Source organism: Lagenorhynchus albirostris, chromosome X (assembly GCF_949774975.1).
Source record: "Lagenorhynchus albirostris chromosome X, mLagAlb1.1, whole genome shotgun sequence".
Lineage (NCBI taxonomy): Eukaryota > Metazoa > Chordata > Mammalia > Artiodactyla > Delphinidae > Lagenorhynchus > Lagenorhynchus albirostris.
The window spans coordinates 116,382,863-116,400,658 of record NC_083116.1 but is presented as its reverse complement, the minus strand read 5'-3'; the positions used below and the strand labels follow the sequence as shown (position 1 = coordinate 116,400,658).

The 17,796-nt window shown below is 41.7% G+C and overlaps 1 long non-coding RNA gene across 1 annotated transcript in view; it reads right to left on the bottom strand.

The window, feature by feature from the left end:
- Positions 1–4,693: 4,693 nt before the first annotated feature.
- The window catches only part of LOC132513859 (uncharacterized), a 41,321-nt gene continuing 28,218 nt past the window's right edge, over positions 4,694–17,796 (bottom strand). The window contains exon 4 of the long non-coding RNA XR_009538554.1: positions 4,694–4,778. This is a non-coding gene — a long non-coding RNA (uncharacterized LOC132513859). The remainder of the gene's footprint in view (positions 4,779–17,796) is intronic.

Sequence of the window (17,796 nt, the reverse complement as noted above, 5' to 3'; positions counted from 1 at the left end):
GTATTCATTGTGAGAAACACTTTCAGATCTCCTCCAGTGTTCCAAAAGATGAATTATTTTTGAAGTTTCAATGCCTTCCTGCTGGTTTACTCAGAACTAACTTTTAAAAACTTTTGTAAAAGGAGAAAATATTAAAATAGGAGGGAGAGAGAAACGAAGGGATAGATGGGAACAGAAAATTGTCCACATTCCCCACTCTGGCCTTTTCTTTCCTATTCTTCTGGTACTTTTAGAAACAATACATTTTTTTTCTTTTTTTAACTCTTTTTCTCCTGCTTAAATTCTGCCTTCATCTTTATTCTCTCTTTCATCAACTATGTTTGCATCGACCTTTGCATCGAGGTTCATACATCCTGGGGTGGGCAGATAGAGTTTATTTGCTGTCTGGCATAGTTGGTAGGGCAGGGGTTAGAGGTGGTCCCAAACTGTGATATTAATAAAATATTTCTTTGTATCTTTGGACTCTTCTCTATCAAGCTGTCCCTCTGGACATTTATGTATTGATTCAACAGACATTCATTTACCTTCTGATACCAGGTACCATGCTAGGTTCTGGGAACACAGAATAAATGAGATTTCTTTCCAATCTCAAGGAACTCAGAGTTTAGCACAGTGTTTCTCAACCTTCTTTTCATTATCTCCCCACTTAAAGAGCCTTTGTAGGCCTCTTTTTTCCCCTAAGAGACCGTCCTTCACGAAATTTTAAATGCACAGGTACACTGTTTATCTCTTTATGTATTTGTGGCCCTTTGAAGAGCCATAAATCATTGTCATATCTAAGATTTTTGGTCCCTTGGGGACCATGTTTCTCCCATTGAGAATGCATGGTTTAGTAGGAGAGAGTGATATATAAGGAGATGACAAAATGATATGACATTTTCAAGGGAGAACAAAATATATCATATCTTAAAGAAAGGAGTGACTTTACATCCAAACTGCTTAAATGGCAAGAGGCTGTGCTGGGGGCTTTTAGGGGTAGAAAAACCAACAAAACAGGTCTATATCTCCAAAGCATTTACAAAAAAGCAATCTTTTCTCCCTTGCTTCCTTCCTTCCTTCCTTCTTTTTTCCTTCCTTCCTCCATTTCTTCCCCCTTCCTTCCACAACTCCTTCTTGATTAACTAGTTAAGTGCCAAGCACTGAATATTTTCTTTAGCTTTCCTTCCCTGATTCAGTTTTGCTCTCTCCCTTCTTCTCATCTCAGATCTCAGTGCCTTTCTATACTCTCTTTAAATAATTTATTCAGGTCCCTTATCTCCACTAATGATTTTTTTAAAAATAAATAAATATTTATTTATTTATTTGGGCTGTGCCTGGTCTTAGTTGCAGCACACGGGATGTTCGTTGAGGCATGCCGATTTCTTAGTTGTGGCATGTATCAGGATCTAGTCGTCCGAACAGGGATCAAACCCGGGCCCCCTGCATTGGGAGTGCAGAGTCTTACCAACTGGACCACCAGGGAAGTCCCCCCACTAATGCTTAAATGACTGATAAAAGATTGAAAACATTATCCTTCTGTGGTCAAGACCACTCATTATCTTTCTTCCTCAGGTACAGCATCTTAGGTTTTTTATTTTTTTGCGGTACGCGGGCTTCTCACTGTTGTTGTCTCTCCCGTTGCGGAGCACAGGCTCCGGACGCGCAGGCTCAGCGGCCATGGCTCACGGGCCCAGCCGCTCCGCGGCATGTGGGAATCTTCCCGGACCGGGGCACGAACCCGCGTCCCCTGAATCGGCAGGCGGACTCTCAACCACTGCGCCACCAGGGAAGCCCAGCATCTTAGTTTTACACTAGATCTTAATGAGGCAAGTGACAAGACTACATTACCCAACCTATCTTTCAGGTAGGATTGAACAATGCGATATAAAAAGAAGTTGTTGGATGGCATGTTTAGGAAGCCTCTTTAGAAGCGGATAGAAACTGGTACCAATGGGCCTTTTGCCTTTCTTTCTTTTTTCCTGCTGACTGGAATACATATATGATGGTTTCGGCTTCAGCAACAATCTTGGACTCTGTGTGGAATTTGGAGATGGAATGCATGCACTTAGGATGATAAAGTAAAAGACCAAAAGGAGCTGTTTTCTTGATGATCATGGAACTTCCTTCCCAACGTTGGACTGCCTACTTTAGGATTTACTATACATGAGGGGAAAATAAACTCCTACGTGTTTAACCACTGCTATGTGGGGTTTTTGGTTACATGAAGCTAAATCTAATACAAACTCCTACCTTCCAGTGCTGGTATTTGCATTTTAACAGGCATTAAGAATTTAACCTAGGGGCTTCCCTGGTGGCGCAGTGGTTGGGAGTCTGCCTGCCAATGCAGGGGACACGGGTTCGAGCCCTGTTCCAGGAGGATCCCACGTGCCTCAGAGCGACCGGGCCCGTGCACCACAACTACTGAGCCTGCGCTCTAGAGCTCGCGAGCCACAACTGCTGAAGCCCTCGAGCCTGGAGCTTGTGCTCTGCAACAAGAGAAGCCACCGCAATGAGAAGCCCGCGCACTGCAGTGAAGAGTGGCCCCCTCTCACCGCAGCTAGAGAAAGCCTGTGCACAGCAAGGAAGACCCAACGCAGCCATAAATAAATAAATAAATAAATAAATAAGAATTTAAACTAAAAGAATGAAACTCTACCCTAAAGTTTCAGGCGGAAGTCAGCAGATAGGATATTGAGGTCTTAGATCTTCTTTGGGATTTTGAGATCTCTTCTGGAACACAGCCTTAATATCTATAAAATTAGGAGCTGTGTTTTGTAATAATTTTCTACCTTAGCAACTCTTTGTTATTCAATCTATAAGGCAACATTTAAAGTGTTATTTTCTTATGCAATAATTCATCTAAATGGTTAAGTGCAAAAAAGAACACTTTATAATAGGTAAATAAATGTTTAATTACCAAGTTTGACTGGCTTGGATAAAAATCCCGTTTTCTAAAATTGGAATTCAGACTTGTGCACTATTATAATGTGTTTTCTGTTTGTTTCCTGGGCTTGTGCTGAGGAAATTAAAATCCAGAATTGGACTTTGATAAGTCACAATTATCTTAGCACATGCATGCCCATGGCATAACATACCCAGGTGGTGAACTGGTGCCTGGAGCACCGTAGCTCGAACAGGAAGCTATCCCTGCTTAGTCACACCACCATTAAAAAAAAAAGTCAATCCTATCAACTTGGAAACTGTACGTAAGAATGCCAGTGGCTAAGAAAATATGAATCATGAGGGTTGTGAAAAGGAAAATTGGATTACATTTATGTGTTATTTAAAATCTATTATATGTGTGGTTGTCTTACACATTATTTAATACTGAGTTACGTCTAGGCATATAGATCCCCGGACAAGTTTTTAAATATATTTTCTTACTTCACTGCTAAGAAATTGGGAGCCAGTGTGAAGCTGCAACTCAAGCCTCTATTTCCAATCTCTGCTCTGATTTTAAAAGCATATTAATTTGCCCAGACACAAGAACATTTATCCATTTATAAAATTATATTGTAAATATTCAAGTTTTCCAAAGAGTGCAATTGAGCTGCTGAACTCCTTGAGCTGCCAATAAAGAAAATCCTTCTCCACACAACCTGGCTAAAGCCATGAACAGCATCTTAGTGAAATTTGCCTAATCACATTTTCCAGAAATGCCCCCAAATGTTTATTTTGGTTTAAAGGGATAAAAACTGCTTGCCAGTTACTAAAATGTGTGCTTGTGTCAAGCTGAATGCCAGCCCTTGAGACTTTCTAACCACACACTGGCGAATAAGAAGTAGTAATACCACGGAGAGGACTGATACCCATGAATATGTAAATATAGCTACAGAAGATGGTTCCTACAGTGAAGGGTCAAAATAATCGATGCCCACCTGAAAAATGGGTAACTTTATAGGTAAGATCAGCTCCCTTCAAATAAAGCCAAACAGACATTTCCAAACAAACAAACAAACAAAAATATAGCATTTAGAAGAAGGCAGTAAGTGAAGAAGTTAAGTGGACAGGATCTTTGGCAGGGAGTTCAGAGATCAAATATTAACTTGTCAGAGTTCCAGCAGGAAATAGAAGGCACACTCAGCTGGGATCTATGAAGACAATTTAGTGAAGAGACTATTTCTGGAAGTGTGTGCAGGGCTAAGGGAACCAAGAGATGTCAGGGTGCTCAGAGACCAGCAACAGCGGGAAGCTTACTACCCTTGGGTTGGAAAGGAGAAAGGGAAAAACTGGTGTTTCCAGCTCCCACCCTCCAATCTCCAGTGGTGACTCCCAATGGCCGAACCCAAACAGAATCCAGAGGATAAGGGAGGCCTGGGGCACAGAGTAGGACCCGGATGGGCCAAAAATGGATTAGGAAGAGGGATTCAAGCAGAGAATACTCAGCATGTTGTAAAATGTGTAAATGGGGATAAAAATAGTACCTATCTCCTAAATTTGTTTTGAGGATTAAATGAGATTGCATATATAATTCTTAACACAACATCTGGCATAGAGGAGCAGCCAGTTAACACTAGCGATTATTTTATTGTATGGACTATTGAAAATATAGACATACTTATTCGTTTGAAGTTATAGCCAGTTTATCAATCAATGTCAAGATTTAAGACCTCTTGAACATGATTCTAAAAGCTGGCTTACACAGATGTCTTTTCAAGCTGTCTTTTTCCATTAAACCTCATGACTTTATACTCCATGACATAACAAGTGATGTCTCATTTAGGCCTGTACACTCATAAGATCCATCCAAATGATAAATCAGAAACCAGAGGATGAAGAGAAGCTTCTTCTTTCCCGCTCTGGAAAAATAGTATGTTAAAAGTCCAAGTTTTTTCTCGTTTGACTTACAGGTGGACTCATAAAACATTAGGATTCTAGATTCTTCAGCTCCCCAAATTCTTCCCCACTTGCCTTTGATACCTGAAATTCTTCTATAGAGGAATAGAGTTTTTCCTTCTGCGAGATATGAAATAAAAATGGCCCCTGGGAAAAGAGCATTTTGACCAAGAGTTCGGATGCTTCCCAGACTGTAAGCTTTGATATAGGCAGAAAGGGAGTAAGCGGGCTTCCTTCAACTACTCAGGCCCTGTTGAGACTGTCTGAGGCCTGCACTGAATTAAAACGGGTGTGACTCAAGGCAGTCTGAGGCTGTGCAGCCAGTTGCAGGGGAGAACCAGAATAGTTCTTGACTGGAGCCACGGTCAGAGCTGCCAAGTCAATTTCATGTGTGCCATTCGAAAGGTGAGGCCAGGACAGAAAACTAGTATGGACTGTGTGTGGGCCTAGGGGCCATGGTCAAAATATTTCACAACAGGTAAAGTAACATAGAGCTGCAGATATAGAAATGTAATACATGTAGGTAAAGACATTATTTGGTATATTGATATATAGTATGTAACATTAATAAGAATGAAATGCTTATAAATCCTTTTATTCTCTAAAATCTATATGTTTATAAGTATAAAGCTGCTTATTAAATCATTCATCAAAAAATTTAATTTCTAAATTATTTGGTGATTTTCAGAAAATCTTAGTGTGGTCTTTTGCTCGACATGGGCTATTACTGCTAAAGGTCTTCATTTAAACACTTTTTGTTCTACTTCAAAGAGATTCATAAACATCATTTGGTCAAATTTCACGTTGTAACATTAGGAAGTTTTCCCTCATATTTGTCATTAAACAACACAACCATTTTAAAATAATTTTTAAGGCAAGTGAATGGTAGCTCTTCTTGGAATTGATATTTACTTAGTTTCAAAGGGATGTCCTAATTCTCTATCTCTAATAATATCATCCACCTCTCTTTACACTTTGATTTATTTTATTTTATATACTCAATAACTTTTCCCTTTCATCAAATTAATCTGCCAGCTTTACTATCAAAACTTTTCTTGCTTGTAGAGCTGAAGAAAGTTGTTGACATCTCAGAATATTTAATTAATTCCATTTAATAATTTCAATTAACGTGATGGTACAAGGCTAGCTATCCTCTCCAAACTGCTTTTGCAGCTTCTAGCCCTACAGACTGCCCCAGGAGATCAAAATATTCTCATTTTCATTACTTTCAATTTCCAGATTTTCAGACAATTTATTTAATTATTTCCAATTATTATTTTTGTATGGCAGCATATTATAAAATTTATGGAGAAAGGATTTTCAGTGTTTTACTTTGGCAGTTGTTAAACTTTTTCTGTCACTATTTTAGGCTTTGCAGGACACAGGGTGCCTGCAGTAACTATTCAACTCTGCTGTTGTATCATGAAAGCGGTCACAAATTTGTAAATGAATGGGCGGGGCTGGGTTCCAATTAAACTGTATTTATGGACAGTGGGATTTGAAAATTTTTTTAATTAATTAACTTATTTATTTATTTATTTTTGGCTGAGTTAGGTATTTGTTGCTGCACACGGGCTTTCTTTAGTTGCGGCGAGCGGGGGCTACTCTTCGTTGTGGTGCACGGGCTTCTCATTGCAGTGGCTTCTCTTGTGGTGGAACACTGGCTCTAGGTGCGTGGGCTTCAGTAGTTGTGGCACCTGGGCTCAGCAGTTGTGGCGCACGGGCTTAGCTGCTCTGAGGCATGTGGGATCTTGCCGGGACAGGGCTCGAACCTGTGTCCCCTGCATTGGCAGGCGGATTCTTAACCACTGCACCACCAGGGAAGGCCCTGGGATTTGAATTTTATATAATTTTCACGTCACAAAATATTTTTCTTCTTTTGTTCACAGGCCATACAAAATCAGGCAGCGAGTCAGATTTGGCACATGGGCCCAGAGAACAATCTCTATTCTACTAATTTACCTTTTTATTGCATCATCCAAAATAATCGAATGCAGTGGCTTATTTCCAAACTAAAATATACAGAAAGTTTCCTAAAATTTTGACCGAAGTTCCATTCTTTTTATCAAGCAATAAGATTTTCCTGTAAATATTTGTCATTTAAATATTTTTTCCCAAGCACCAACAGTAGAGTTTAATATATTACTCCTTTTGGTTTTTGGATATCAACAAAACTCATTAAACTATATTTAGTCTTGAATTTCATAATTTAAGTATGTCATTAAAATTCTTTTATGTGACTAGCTAGAGCACCTTTGATGATTATTAAAATTTGTATCTTCTTGTTTCATGTTTTCCTGAAAATTACTTTCTCATTTTACTAAATAAGTTTTATAATAAGAAAGACTTTAAGTCTAGATTGCATTATATGCTTATATCAGTATTATTCTTTCTTTGAAGTTCTCATAAAATTTTCCTTTCTGAAGAAGCTTGATTATTTTTAACTACACAGTAGACAACGTTTAAAATTCTGATTGTTTTCTAAATGTTTTTTACTTGCTTTTTTGACTTTTTGATTAAATATTTTTGGAATGTTTTTACTATTTCAAAAGCTTTATGGAATTGATTCTTGATGTTATTTCAAATTTTTTGTGATTGATGACTGTGCATTTTTTTTTGGAACCATGAGTTTTAACAGAACATAATTGCCGTTTTGATAAAAATGCATGTTTGGCACTTCCATATTTTAGTGATACAACTTTTGAGTCCATTTGCCCCTAACATTATGTAAGTAGGAATAATAAGCTACTTGTATTTTTTGTTGAAATAATCAAGCGGTTTTTAATTGTGGAATTACAAATTATTTTACTTTGAACTGATTCTTACCCGAAATCAAAGGATGTTTCAAGCTGTTTGTGATTTTTGCCACTACCAGAACATGTAACAGGCTGCAGTTCATTATTGAAATTATTTCTTTGTTGTTCTCTTTCATATTCAAAAGATTCATGTTGAAGATATTTTAAAGGAATGTTAGGAAGCTTATTCAATTTTATTGTCTCTCCATTCTCTAAAAACCTTTGAATTTATGAATATCAACATACTGCACACTTACCACACGCACATTGCAATGAACTAGTAACAAATCATTGCATGAATGGAATGATTTAAAAGTCATTGCAACTAAGTGATTTGAGATTAATAATAAAATGATGGTTTTCCTAAAGCACAGAATGCTTCATAAAGAAAGTGCAGTGTAGCCTTACCAAAATAAAATCAGTATCACTCATGCTTCCTTAAAAAACTAAAAATGGAGTTACCATATGATCCAGTTATCCCACTCTTGGGCATATATCCGGAGAAAACTATAATTTGAAAAGATGCATGCACCCCAATGTTCATTGCAGCACTATTTACAATAGCTGAGACATGGAATCAACCTAAGTGTCCATCGACAGATGAATGGATAAAGAAGATGTGGTATATATACACAACGGAATATTACTCAGCCATATAAAAAAAGAATGAAATAATGCCATTTGCAGCAACATGGATGGACCTAGAGATTATGATACTAAGTAAAGTAAGTGAGACAGAGAAAGACAAATATCAAGTGATATTGCTTATATGTGGAATCTGAAAAAATGATACAAATGAACCTATTTACAAAACAGAAATAGACTCACAGAGATAGAAAACAAACTTATGGTTACCAAAGGGAAAGGGGGAGAGGGATAAATTAGGAGTTTGGAATTAAAATATGCACACTACTATATATAAAATAGATAACCAACAAGGACCTACTGTATAGCACAGGGAGCTATACTCAATATCTTGTAATAACCTATAATGGGAAAGAATATATATATTCTAAAAAGAATATATGTAGCTGAATCACTTTGCTGTACACCTGAAACTAACACAACTTTGTAAAACTATATTTCAATAAAAATTTTAAAAAAAAGGAAGTTTAGTGCAGCCTTACCAAAATAAAATCAGTGTCATTCGTGCTTCACACATTTTTCATCTATCTATGCATACACAAAAACACAAAATTAAGACTAATGAATTGTTCAATATTGTGAACTGTTTGCCAGCCACCATGTGCAACCACAGTGAACACCATGCTAACTCACAAATATTTTTGAATCGAGAAGGGAAGGAAACAGTTGGATGCCTGGGACTGCCGGAAGCAATATTTCATTATGCAAGGATCCATTACATCCATTATATTTGACAAGGAACGTTAATTAATTAACTTGGGTTTTCTCTTATCTAGGCATTTCCACAACTGAAATCTTCCGTGTACTCCAAAGCTATAGATGTTTTTTTAGGCCAATTGCTGTGTAACCATGAACTCTTAATTGTTTTAAGGCCACAGGATGAGAGATGTGCAGAAGCATTTCCCTTGAGCCTGAACAGTGTTAGTCATGAGAGTATAAATGTTTTAAGTTACAGGTTGTGCTGTGCCAGGCTGAGCAATGAATTCCTCATGACAGAGGTGCCCCAGTATTTAATACTTCTTTTCTGGGGTGGGAGGGGGCGGTGTTTGGGATATCTATGGCCCTCTCAAGCATGGTGTCCAGGATTTTTCTTGCATGGATCTAACAACATTACTGAGTATGTGTCAAGTATTGTACTCGATGCTAGAGTACGCAGGTTAACAAGGTCAGGTTACACATAAGACCAATAATGGAAGACAAAGAAACTCAGCAGTGTGCTGAGGATTACACTAGAAATGGGCAGGGGGCGGTGGGCAGAATAGGGGGCAGCTAGTCCAGCCTGGAGATGGGTAGGGAGAGAAAGGCTGGAGAAGACTTTCCAGAGGAGAGGAGATCAAGTTCGAAGAAGGGGAAGTAAGGAAAAAGAAGGAGAGTGTTTCAGGTAGGAACAATGGCAGGGGAGCGAGAAGGGAGCCAGGTGAGGAGGGAGCCAGGCAAGTGTGGCATGTTGGGTTGGGCAGAGACCAGAGCCCTCAGAGGTCTGGAGCATTTGGAACCACATGAGGACAGAAAGCAGGGAAATGATCTAACAGATGTTCATTTCCAAAGGGGTACTTGACAGAGGATGGGTTGGACCAGTGCTGGGATCCAGGGGAGAAAAAAGAGCTATGGAAAGTGGGGGATTGAAATGACAGAGGGGACAGGAAGACCCTCTAGATATTGGCAGCTCCATGTATGAAGGGGGAAAGGAGAGGAAGTAGTGAAGAGACACCGCCAGGTCTCTGGGCTTTCTGACTTGGGTAACAGGCTGGACACTAGCACTGCTCCTCAAGATGGGAGATCACGGAGGAGAGAGAATTTTGTGGAAGGTGAGTTCAGTTTCAGACATGCTGAGTGTGGATGTATCCAAGTGGAACTGTCCAGATGGGTTGACCCCATGGGTCTGGAGTTCAGGAGGGTATTCCTGGCAGGAGAATATAAATGGCAGAGGCGAGGGCCATCCACACATGGGTGTAGTTGAAATCTTGGGAATGGACTTATCTATGGAGAAAGAACTGGGTGGAGAGAGGAATAAAAAGAGAAAAGTGGGAATGAGAAGTGAGGCAGTGAAAGAAGAGGTGTGAAGAGGGAGGAGAAGTGAGGGGAGGAGAGGTGACCGAAAGACCGAGGACAGGAGCTTGGAAAGCAGCAATATTTAAGGAGAGAGGTGGCAACCATGGGAAGCCCATGAAGAAGACGAAGGAAGAGCAATCAAAGGGCAGGAGGGACAGGAGGAGAACATGGCATCACGTAAGTCAAGAGAGGCGAGTTCTGAAAAGGAGGCAATGGCCAGCACCATGGTGTGAACCGGATTTGGCAATGAGCTCCTTAACTGCCTTAGTGTGAGCGGTTGCTGGGACCGGCTAGGGGCTGAAGACAAACTGAAGTGGTTTGAATAATGAATGGGAGCAGGAAGTGAAGATCATAATAAAGAAGCTGGATCGAAAGGGAAGGAAAAAAAATTGGCTGTGGCGAGATGGGAGAGAAAGTAAAGAGAGAGTTTGATTTGAAAGTGTTTATATCTTAGATGAATAAAAGGCAGAGGAGTTATGGGGGTTGAAGATGCAGGAGAATCGAGTAACCAAAGAAGTAGAAAGGAAGGGGCGACCTTGCCCAGGTGGATGCAAGACGAGACCATATTTTCTGTGTTGTGTGAGAATGTCACATGCTGAAAGTAGAGGACTTCAAGTGTGCTGTGAAACTTTGAAACAGTTGCTGTGGACACTGGGAGAGGGAGGATGCCATCAGAGAGTGGGACCGTGAGGGTGAAGAATTTCAGGTTCTGAGTAAGTACCTCCAGTTCTGTCTAACCACTCTGCCCGGGCTTTACTGATATTGCCAAGTTGAGATGTCATTAAACAGGAGGTTAAAACTACGGAGCCTATATTTTGTGTCTGGGGTTGTCCAACTGCATTCCCTGCTGCTTCCTACACACAGCCAGCCACTTAACACTGAGAGTCACCTCTCCACAGTAGTTCACACAATCCAAATTTGCGATTGGGGGGGTAAACAACCAAGCAGAGCCCCAAGAGTCTCCCATCAACCCTACAGCATTATGAGTCCCTAAGCAATTCTGTTTGGGTTCTTTGTCAATGCAGCTTACACAATCCAGGGATCAGCCCCTGGAGTTAGCCTTGGACCATGACTGGATTCTCCACAGGCCCCCTGTGAATGGTTCCCTTCATCACAAATATATTAAGCGCCGTTGAGGTCTGATTTACCAAAGTTACCAATCCAAGTAAGGTCGCTCAAGAGCTCACCCAGTCCCAACAGATGGGACATCTCTCAGAGCCACGTGATTCCTGCTCAGGCCTGGACTCTGTCTGGGCTTTTCTCAATCTGCCAATATCCTTTTTTGCTGCTATGCACCCCACCATCAGCACCACCAGGTGGGCTCCACTGGGCATGGCATCCCCTGGCCCGTTGCACCCGTGATTCACTTTGACGGGTCCTTCCCGGCAGCAGCAGTCCCTGTGTACACATTCCATGAACTAGCAATGCCTCTGTCCAGAGTCCTGGGGCTCCAGGGTGGGACCCAGCACAGCACAGCCAGGTGGTGCTGCCTCTCACTCCCTGGCCTCCCACATGCTCAGTCCTCCATTTGTGGGGTATCTGTCCCCTCGCTCTGTCTCCAGCAGTCCCCCAGCCTCTGGAGGCAGATGGGCCCATGGCTCTAGGCACTTGGCAGTGGAATGTCCATTCCTTCTGGGGAGCAGGCCTGCTACGTCACAGGCTATAGGCCCTCCAACCAGCCAGCAACCTCCCAAGTGACCAAAGGTCTGCATCTGCAGTACAGAATTGAAAAACGTTCCTCCAGCTCCATGGATCCTATCCACCCATCACAGCAGAGACCGAAGGCCACTTCTTCCATGCAGCCTTCCCTCATGCCTATTAATAAATGTCATTTTTTCCTTCTCTGAACAGCTACAGAGCCTCACCCGTGCTTCAGGTTCAACCATTCATTCATTCAGTATTTACTGAGAAGCTTCTGGGACCAGGCTCTGTGGGAAGTGCTCGAACACAAGAATGAAAACCCAAGTCTCCTACCTCATAGAACTTTCCAGAATAACTGGGAAACAGCTGTGTACACGAACAACTTAATAGTAAAAACATTATTGTGTGGTAGGAAGTATAGTTGTTAAGAGTGTGGGCTCTGCAACCAGACTGCTTGGATTTGGATCTCACTTCCAACACTAACTGGCTGTGTGAACTTGGGCAGGTGCCTTAGTTTCCACATCTGTACAATAAGAGAGCAATAACTCTCACCTCACAGAGTCTAGACTACTGAAAGTGTTCTATAAATGGGTTCCTATCATTATTAATATTGTTATGATTGTTTTAACAGTTACAAGTACAAAGGGAAGTTGGAACAGAGGAGGAGCATTTATTCCACTTGACTTTTTTAGAGTTCTTTATCTGTGAGCCTTATCTCCCCTTCCAAAGTCTAAGGTCCTCCAGGACAGACATTTATAAACCATGTAACATTTGACTCAGTTCCTTGCACTTAGTAGGTGCTCAATAAATATTTACTAGTTTCATGAAAACGGCTTCACCCAGCTTTGGGTCAACACCCAGGCCACTCCAGCTGGGTGTAAAAGTAACAGAAGCCGCCTCCAATCTTCCAAACCAAACCCTGACAGGCTGCATGGGTCTGCGGTCAAAGGAAAGGGGCAAATAACAATGAAGGAAAAGCTGCCTCTTCCAGAGACGCCGTGCTTGCTTTCATCCTGGACTTTACATTTATTCCCTCTCAGGAAGGCCATCTGGTGTTTGGCGTTTCTACTCATGATGTAAACGTATTTTCAAGGGTTGGTTACTTGGCTCCGGAGTTCACTGGGTGGACCTCAGCACTCAAAAATCCATCCTGGGAGCCGTTAGCACTTTCCCACTCCCTACCCCCTTACTAAACTAACAGAAGGAGACAGAAAGGTCCGTTTTAAGGTCCATAAATGCAAACAACTTATTGTTTCCCTAAGAAAGTCACTTCTGTCTTCTTGAAATAAACGTCATTGACTTACTGTAGAATTTTCCAGAAATTCCTCAAATTTCTTAAATTTTGAGTTGTGTGGTTCTAAAAAGAAAATATGTCATACTGGTTTTAATGTTGAATGGTTTCCAATTTGAAGTCCTGGCCAATTTCTATGCGGGATTGAACCCTAGCCAGACTTTGAATTAATTCTGGTAAATGATGGCGACAGATAGCTTGCCTGTTGCCAGCTTCACTGAAGCAAGTTAAGGCAGGTTGAGTTAATGTGTTCTTCTTTCCTACCTTGGGTATCACGTGCCTGACTAATACCTTCATTACTATAATTTCCAGTCTTTTGTAATCGCATTAGAGAAGTGTTTTAAAAATACAATTCCATAAAAGACATGGAAAACACTAATCACAGGACTTCCCTGGTGGTCCAGTGGTTAAGACTACGTGCTTCCAACGCAGAAGGCATGGGTTCGATCCCTGGTCGGGGAACTAGGATCCCACATGCTTTGCGGCACCACCAAAAAAACCCAACAAAACACTAATCACATGTTCTTCAAGGAAATTTGTATCATGGAGTAGAATTTTTAAAGGGGCATGGATTAAAACCTGGGATTAGATACAGGCAAGAATGTAGTGGGTGCTCATAGGCAGGGTGGCCTGTTTTTGAAGACAAAGGAATCACAGAACTTAGAAAAGGTCAAGTTTGAGGTCTCCCCACCCAACTATGTACAGAGTGCTAAGTCCTGTCTACAATATCCAGGACTGCTTGAGTATCTCCAAGGAGAAACAGGTGTCCGTATATCAGACTGTTGGTGTTCCCTTGACATTCACCTCTCCACTCCTGGATCCTGAGAGCATTTTTTGTTGGAGCACATTTGGCCCATAAGCAGGGCAAGCCCAGAGTGTTGGAGAGTTAGTGCTTCTGGAAGCAGTTCGAAACCAATGGTGGATGGGGAATGGGTGAATGAATCCTCCACCTTCCTGGTCCCTTGTGGGGACAACCCCGAGGCATGCTCTCCTCTGTATCCCAGAGCTCCCCAGCGGGATTGATCTTCAGTTGCCCACTCCACTAACTGGCTTGCTAAAAGACCTGTCAGTGTCTTCCTTTCTTTCCCTGTCTCACTCCCCCTCTCCCCAACCAGGGTTTCCTAGGATCACCTCTCAAAGAAACTATTTGCAATTGAATCCTTGTCTCAGAGTCTGCTTCTGGAAGGATCCCAAATGGAGATAATTCCTGGTTCTGCAACTCTAGGCAGGTCTTCCCCACTTCTCTCCTTGATGATTTTATACATTCCCCACCTGGCCTCTGGCCTGCAATCACTTTTTCGTCTTTCCTTACCACCCATTGCTCCCAGATCATCCCTCCTCCTAAAGCATTGCTTGGATCTGTTGTTCCCCCTGCTCTGAATCCTTAACTATTACCCCACCTTATAAGTGGGAACAAAAGTCCAAACCCCTCTCCCTTTTTTTTTTGGCCGTGCCTCGCGGCTTGCGGGATCTTAATCTGCCCATACCCTCCCCAGCATTTGACCCACAATTTTCTATGACTAGATTAGAAACAGCTTTTTCATCCCCAGTTCTTTCATTCCAGAGCTAGGGCTCTTATCAGCCCAACTGGAACAAATTCTGCAGGTGAAAGTCCTCCTGTAGTTTCGTATACTGGAATTTAACTTAAATTCTCTGGAGGAATTAAACCACTGATTTTCCAATTGCTTTCTAGTTTGTTTAAACCACAATAGGTACTGTAATGATAAACATTTCACAAATGCAGACAGAGGGAGGGAGACGGTGTGCCATGTGGAACTAAGCAACATAAGAGGCCTCAGCTATAGCCTGGCTCTGCCCTTAATAGCTCACGTGATATTGAACAAGTCACGTAACTTCTCTGAACTTCAGTTTTCTCATCTGGAAAACAAGAAGGTTGTCTCTCAGATCCACTTTAGAGCTAACGTGCTACCAACAAGGTTCTGTGATTCGAAATTGTGGTTGCTGGGAATAAATAGGTGGGTAGATTCAAAGGCTCAGAGACTAAATTTATTCATGCTTCCCATAATTTTAGTTTAGTCAGTCCAAAAATCCACTTCACTGTTGTAGTCCATAAAAATGATCATGAGTGTTACCCATCAGGACATGAACTAAAGTCAGCCAGTCTTTGCTTCCCCCAGAAATCCTTGCCTCTCCCCCTCCACCAGTGTCTTCCTGACCTTCAGGTTGGATGACTATAACCTGCCTAACTTGGTCCTGGCTTTCTCTTGAGAAAGATAAATATTAAATGTGAAATGAAAACCACACATGTGATAATGTTGGGATTAATGAGGTGCTGAATTGTATTCTTACTTTGCTATTGTTGGCAAGTGTGGTATTCAGCCGAATTCAAAACAGTGAAACCATTTCTAAACCAGAAATGTTAGTCCAAAGTTTTGCATCTACCATGTGGCTTATTACTCTACCAAAGTGGGATGGAAGGGCCCTCCACTAGGAGGCAGGGCAGGCAGTACTGGTGTGATGTGGTCTAGGGGTTCTGGGGAAGCCCCACCTCCAGCCTCTGTGCTCGGCCAGTCACAAAGAAGAGAAGGGAAGGGAATGGAAGAGAAGAGATCGTTCCCATGTAGTCTGCTCTGGTGAAGATTGTTGGGAAGGGTTATCCACTAGACCATCACTGGTCATTAAAATGTAAACTCTCATTCATTTCCAAGATTAACTAGTCTCCAAGCAGCACTGAAAGGGGGTGTGAAGTAAGCCTCACATGTGCAATTTCTCAGGTATTCATTCCAATAGCTCTTTGAGAAGGTGTCACTAGTCCCATTAGACACTGAAGAAACCAAGTCTTCTAAAAGTAAGTGACCCACATGGTCACATAGTTGGCAAGTCAGGGTTTAAACCAGGGCTTTCTGGTTGTAACTCCAGCAGTCAGTGCAGCCACCAGCCACCTACCCTTAGAAACGCAGGAATGTGCCCTTTCTACTCTCCTACACTGCAGCTCAAAGTGAAAGTTGGAACCACCTTTGGTAAGAATTTGCGTTATATATCAAGACGCTCTAAAATGTTTATACCTTTTGACTGTGTGATTCCACTTTTAGGAATCTTCCTGAAAGAAATTACCTGAGAGACTTCCCTGGTGGCGCAGTGGTTAAGAATCCACCTGCCAATGCAGGGGTGACGGGTTCGACCCCTGGTCCGGGAAGATCCCACATTCCGCGGAGCAACTAAGCCCATGCGCCACAATTACTGAGACTGCACTCTAGAGCCCGCGAGCCACAACTACTGATCCCACGTGCCACAACTACTGAAGCCCGTGAGCCTAGAGCCTGTGCTCTGCAACAAGAGAAGCCACCGCAATGAGAAGCCCACACACCGCAACAAAGAGTAGCCTCTGCTTGCCGCAACTAGAGAAAGCCCACAGGCAGCAACGAAGACCGAACGCAGTCAAAAATAAATTAAATAAATAAATAAATTTATTTAAAAATAATAAATAAAATTCTAAGAAAAAAAAAAAAAGAAGAGGAAGAGACACCAGGGGAGCAATCATGTGAAGAGGCAGCAAGAGAGTGGCTATCCACAAGCTCAGGAGCAACCAACTCTGCCAGCACTTGATCTCGGACTTCCAGACTCCAGAAGTGTGAGAAAATAAATTTCTATTGTTAAAGCCACCCACTCTGCTGCACCTTGTTATGGCAACCCTAGCAAAATAATACAGCCTCCATCTCTGTTGTCTGAAGCCCAGAACCCCAAGTCACCTCTCTTTCCTCCAATTCCCAAACCCACATGGCTCCTAACCCAGTGTTTTCAAACCACATACTGGAACCCAGTAGTGGGCTGTAAAGTCAATCTAGAGAATCTTGACCAACATATTAAAAATTAAATAGAATAAAAGAGAACAGAATAAAATGCAACAGAATAGCACAGAAGAGGAGAAAATAAAATAGGAAATAGAATGTGATGCATGTAGTAAAGATTAAGTATTGCTCATATGAAATCTTTATTTCCATTATATATGTCTATGTGTGTATACTGGGTCATGCTGTAAACCGTATTTCATACTGTGGGTCATGGTAAAAATAAATTTCGGAGCAACTGACCTAATTTCACGCCATATTCTGTCTTTCTTCAACTCCCAAATCACTTTCATTATGGTCCGTCATCAGCAAAATCCCCCATGCACTTAACCTCTTCCAAATGTTTTGTTCGTCTTGCTCAAACCAAAACTAAAAAGTACAAGTCTCACAAATATAACCACGGCAAGGGGAGATATTATTAGGTGTGCTCCGAGCAAGAAACCTTCTACTTCATCTTGACTCTTGACTCACAGTGGATTTGAGACAGGAGGGAAGGGGGCAGGGCACAACCTTTAAAAGAATGACTAAGCCCTTGAGGATACAAAAACTGGTTAGAATCAGTTAGGCCCAAGATGATGGAAGATTTGACTTCCACTAGACCTTGAGCCTTGTTATATTAAGACACTCATTGTAATGCATTAGCATATGCTAAAGGACACAGCCACAGGTGCCATGAGAGTTCTGAGGCTGACCCTAAAAGGCCAAAAAGTAGGCATTGGCCCAATTCCTGGAACCCGCCCCCCCCCCC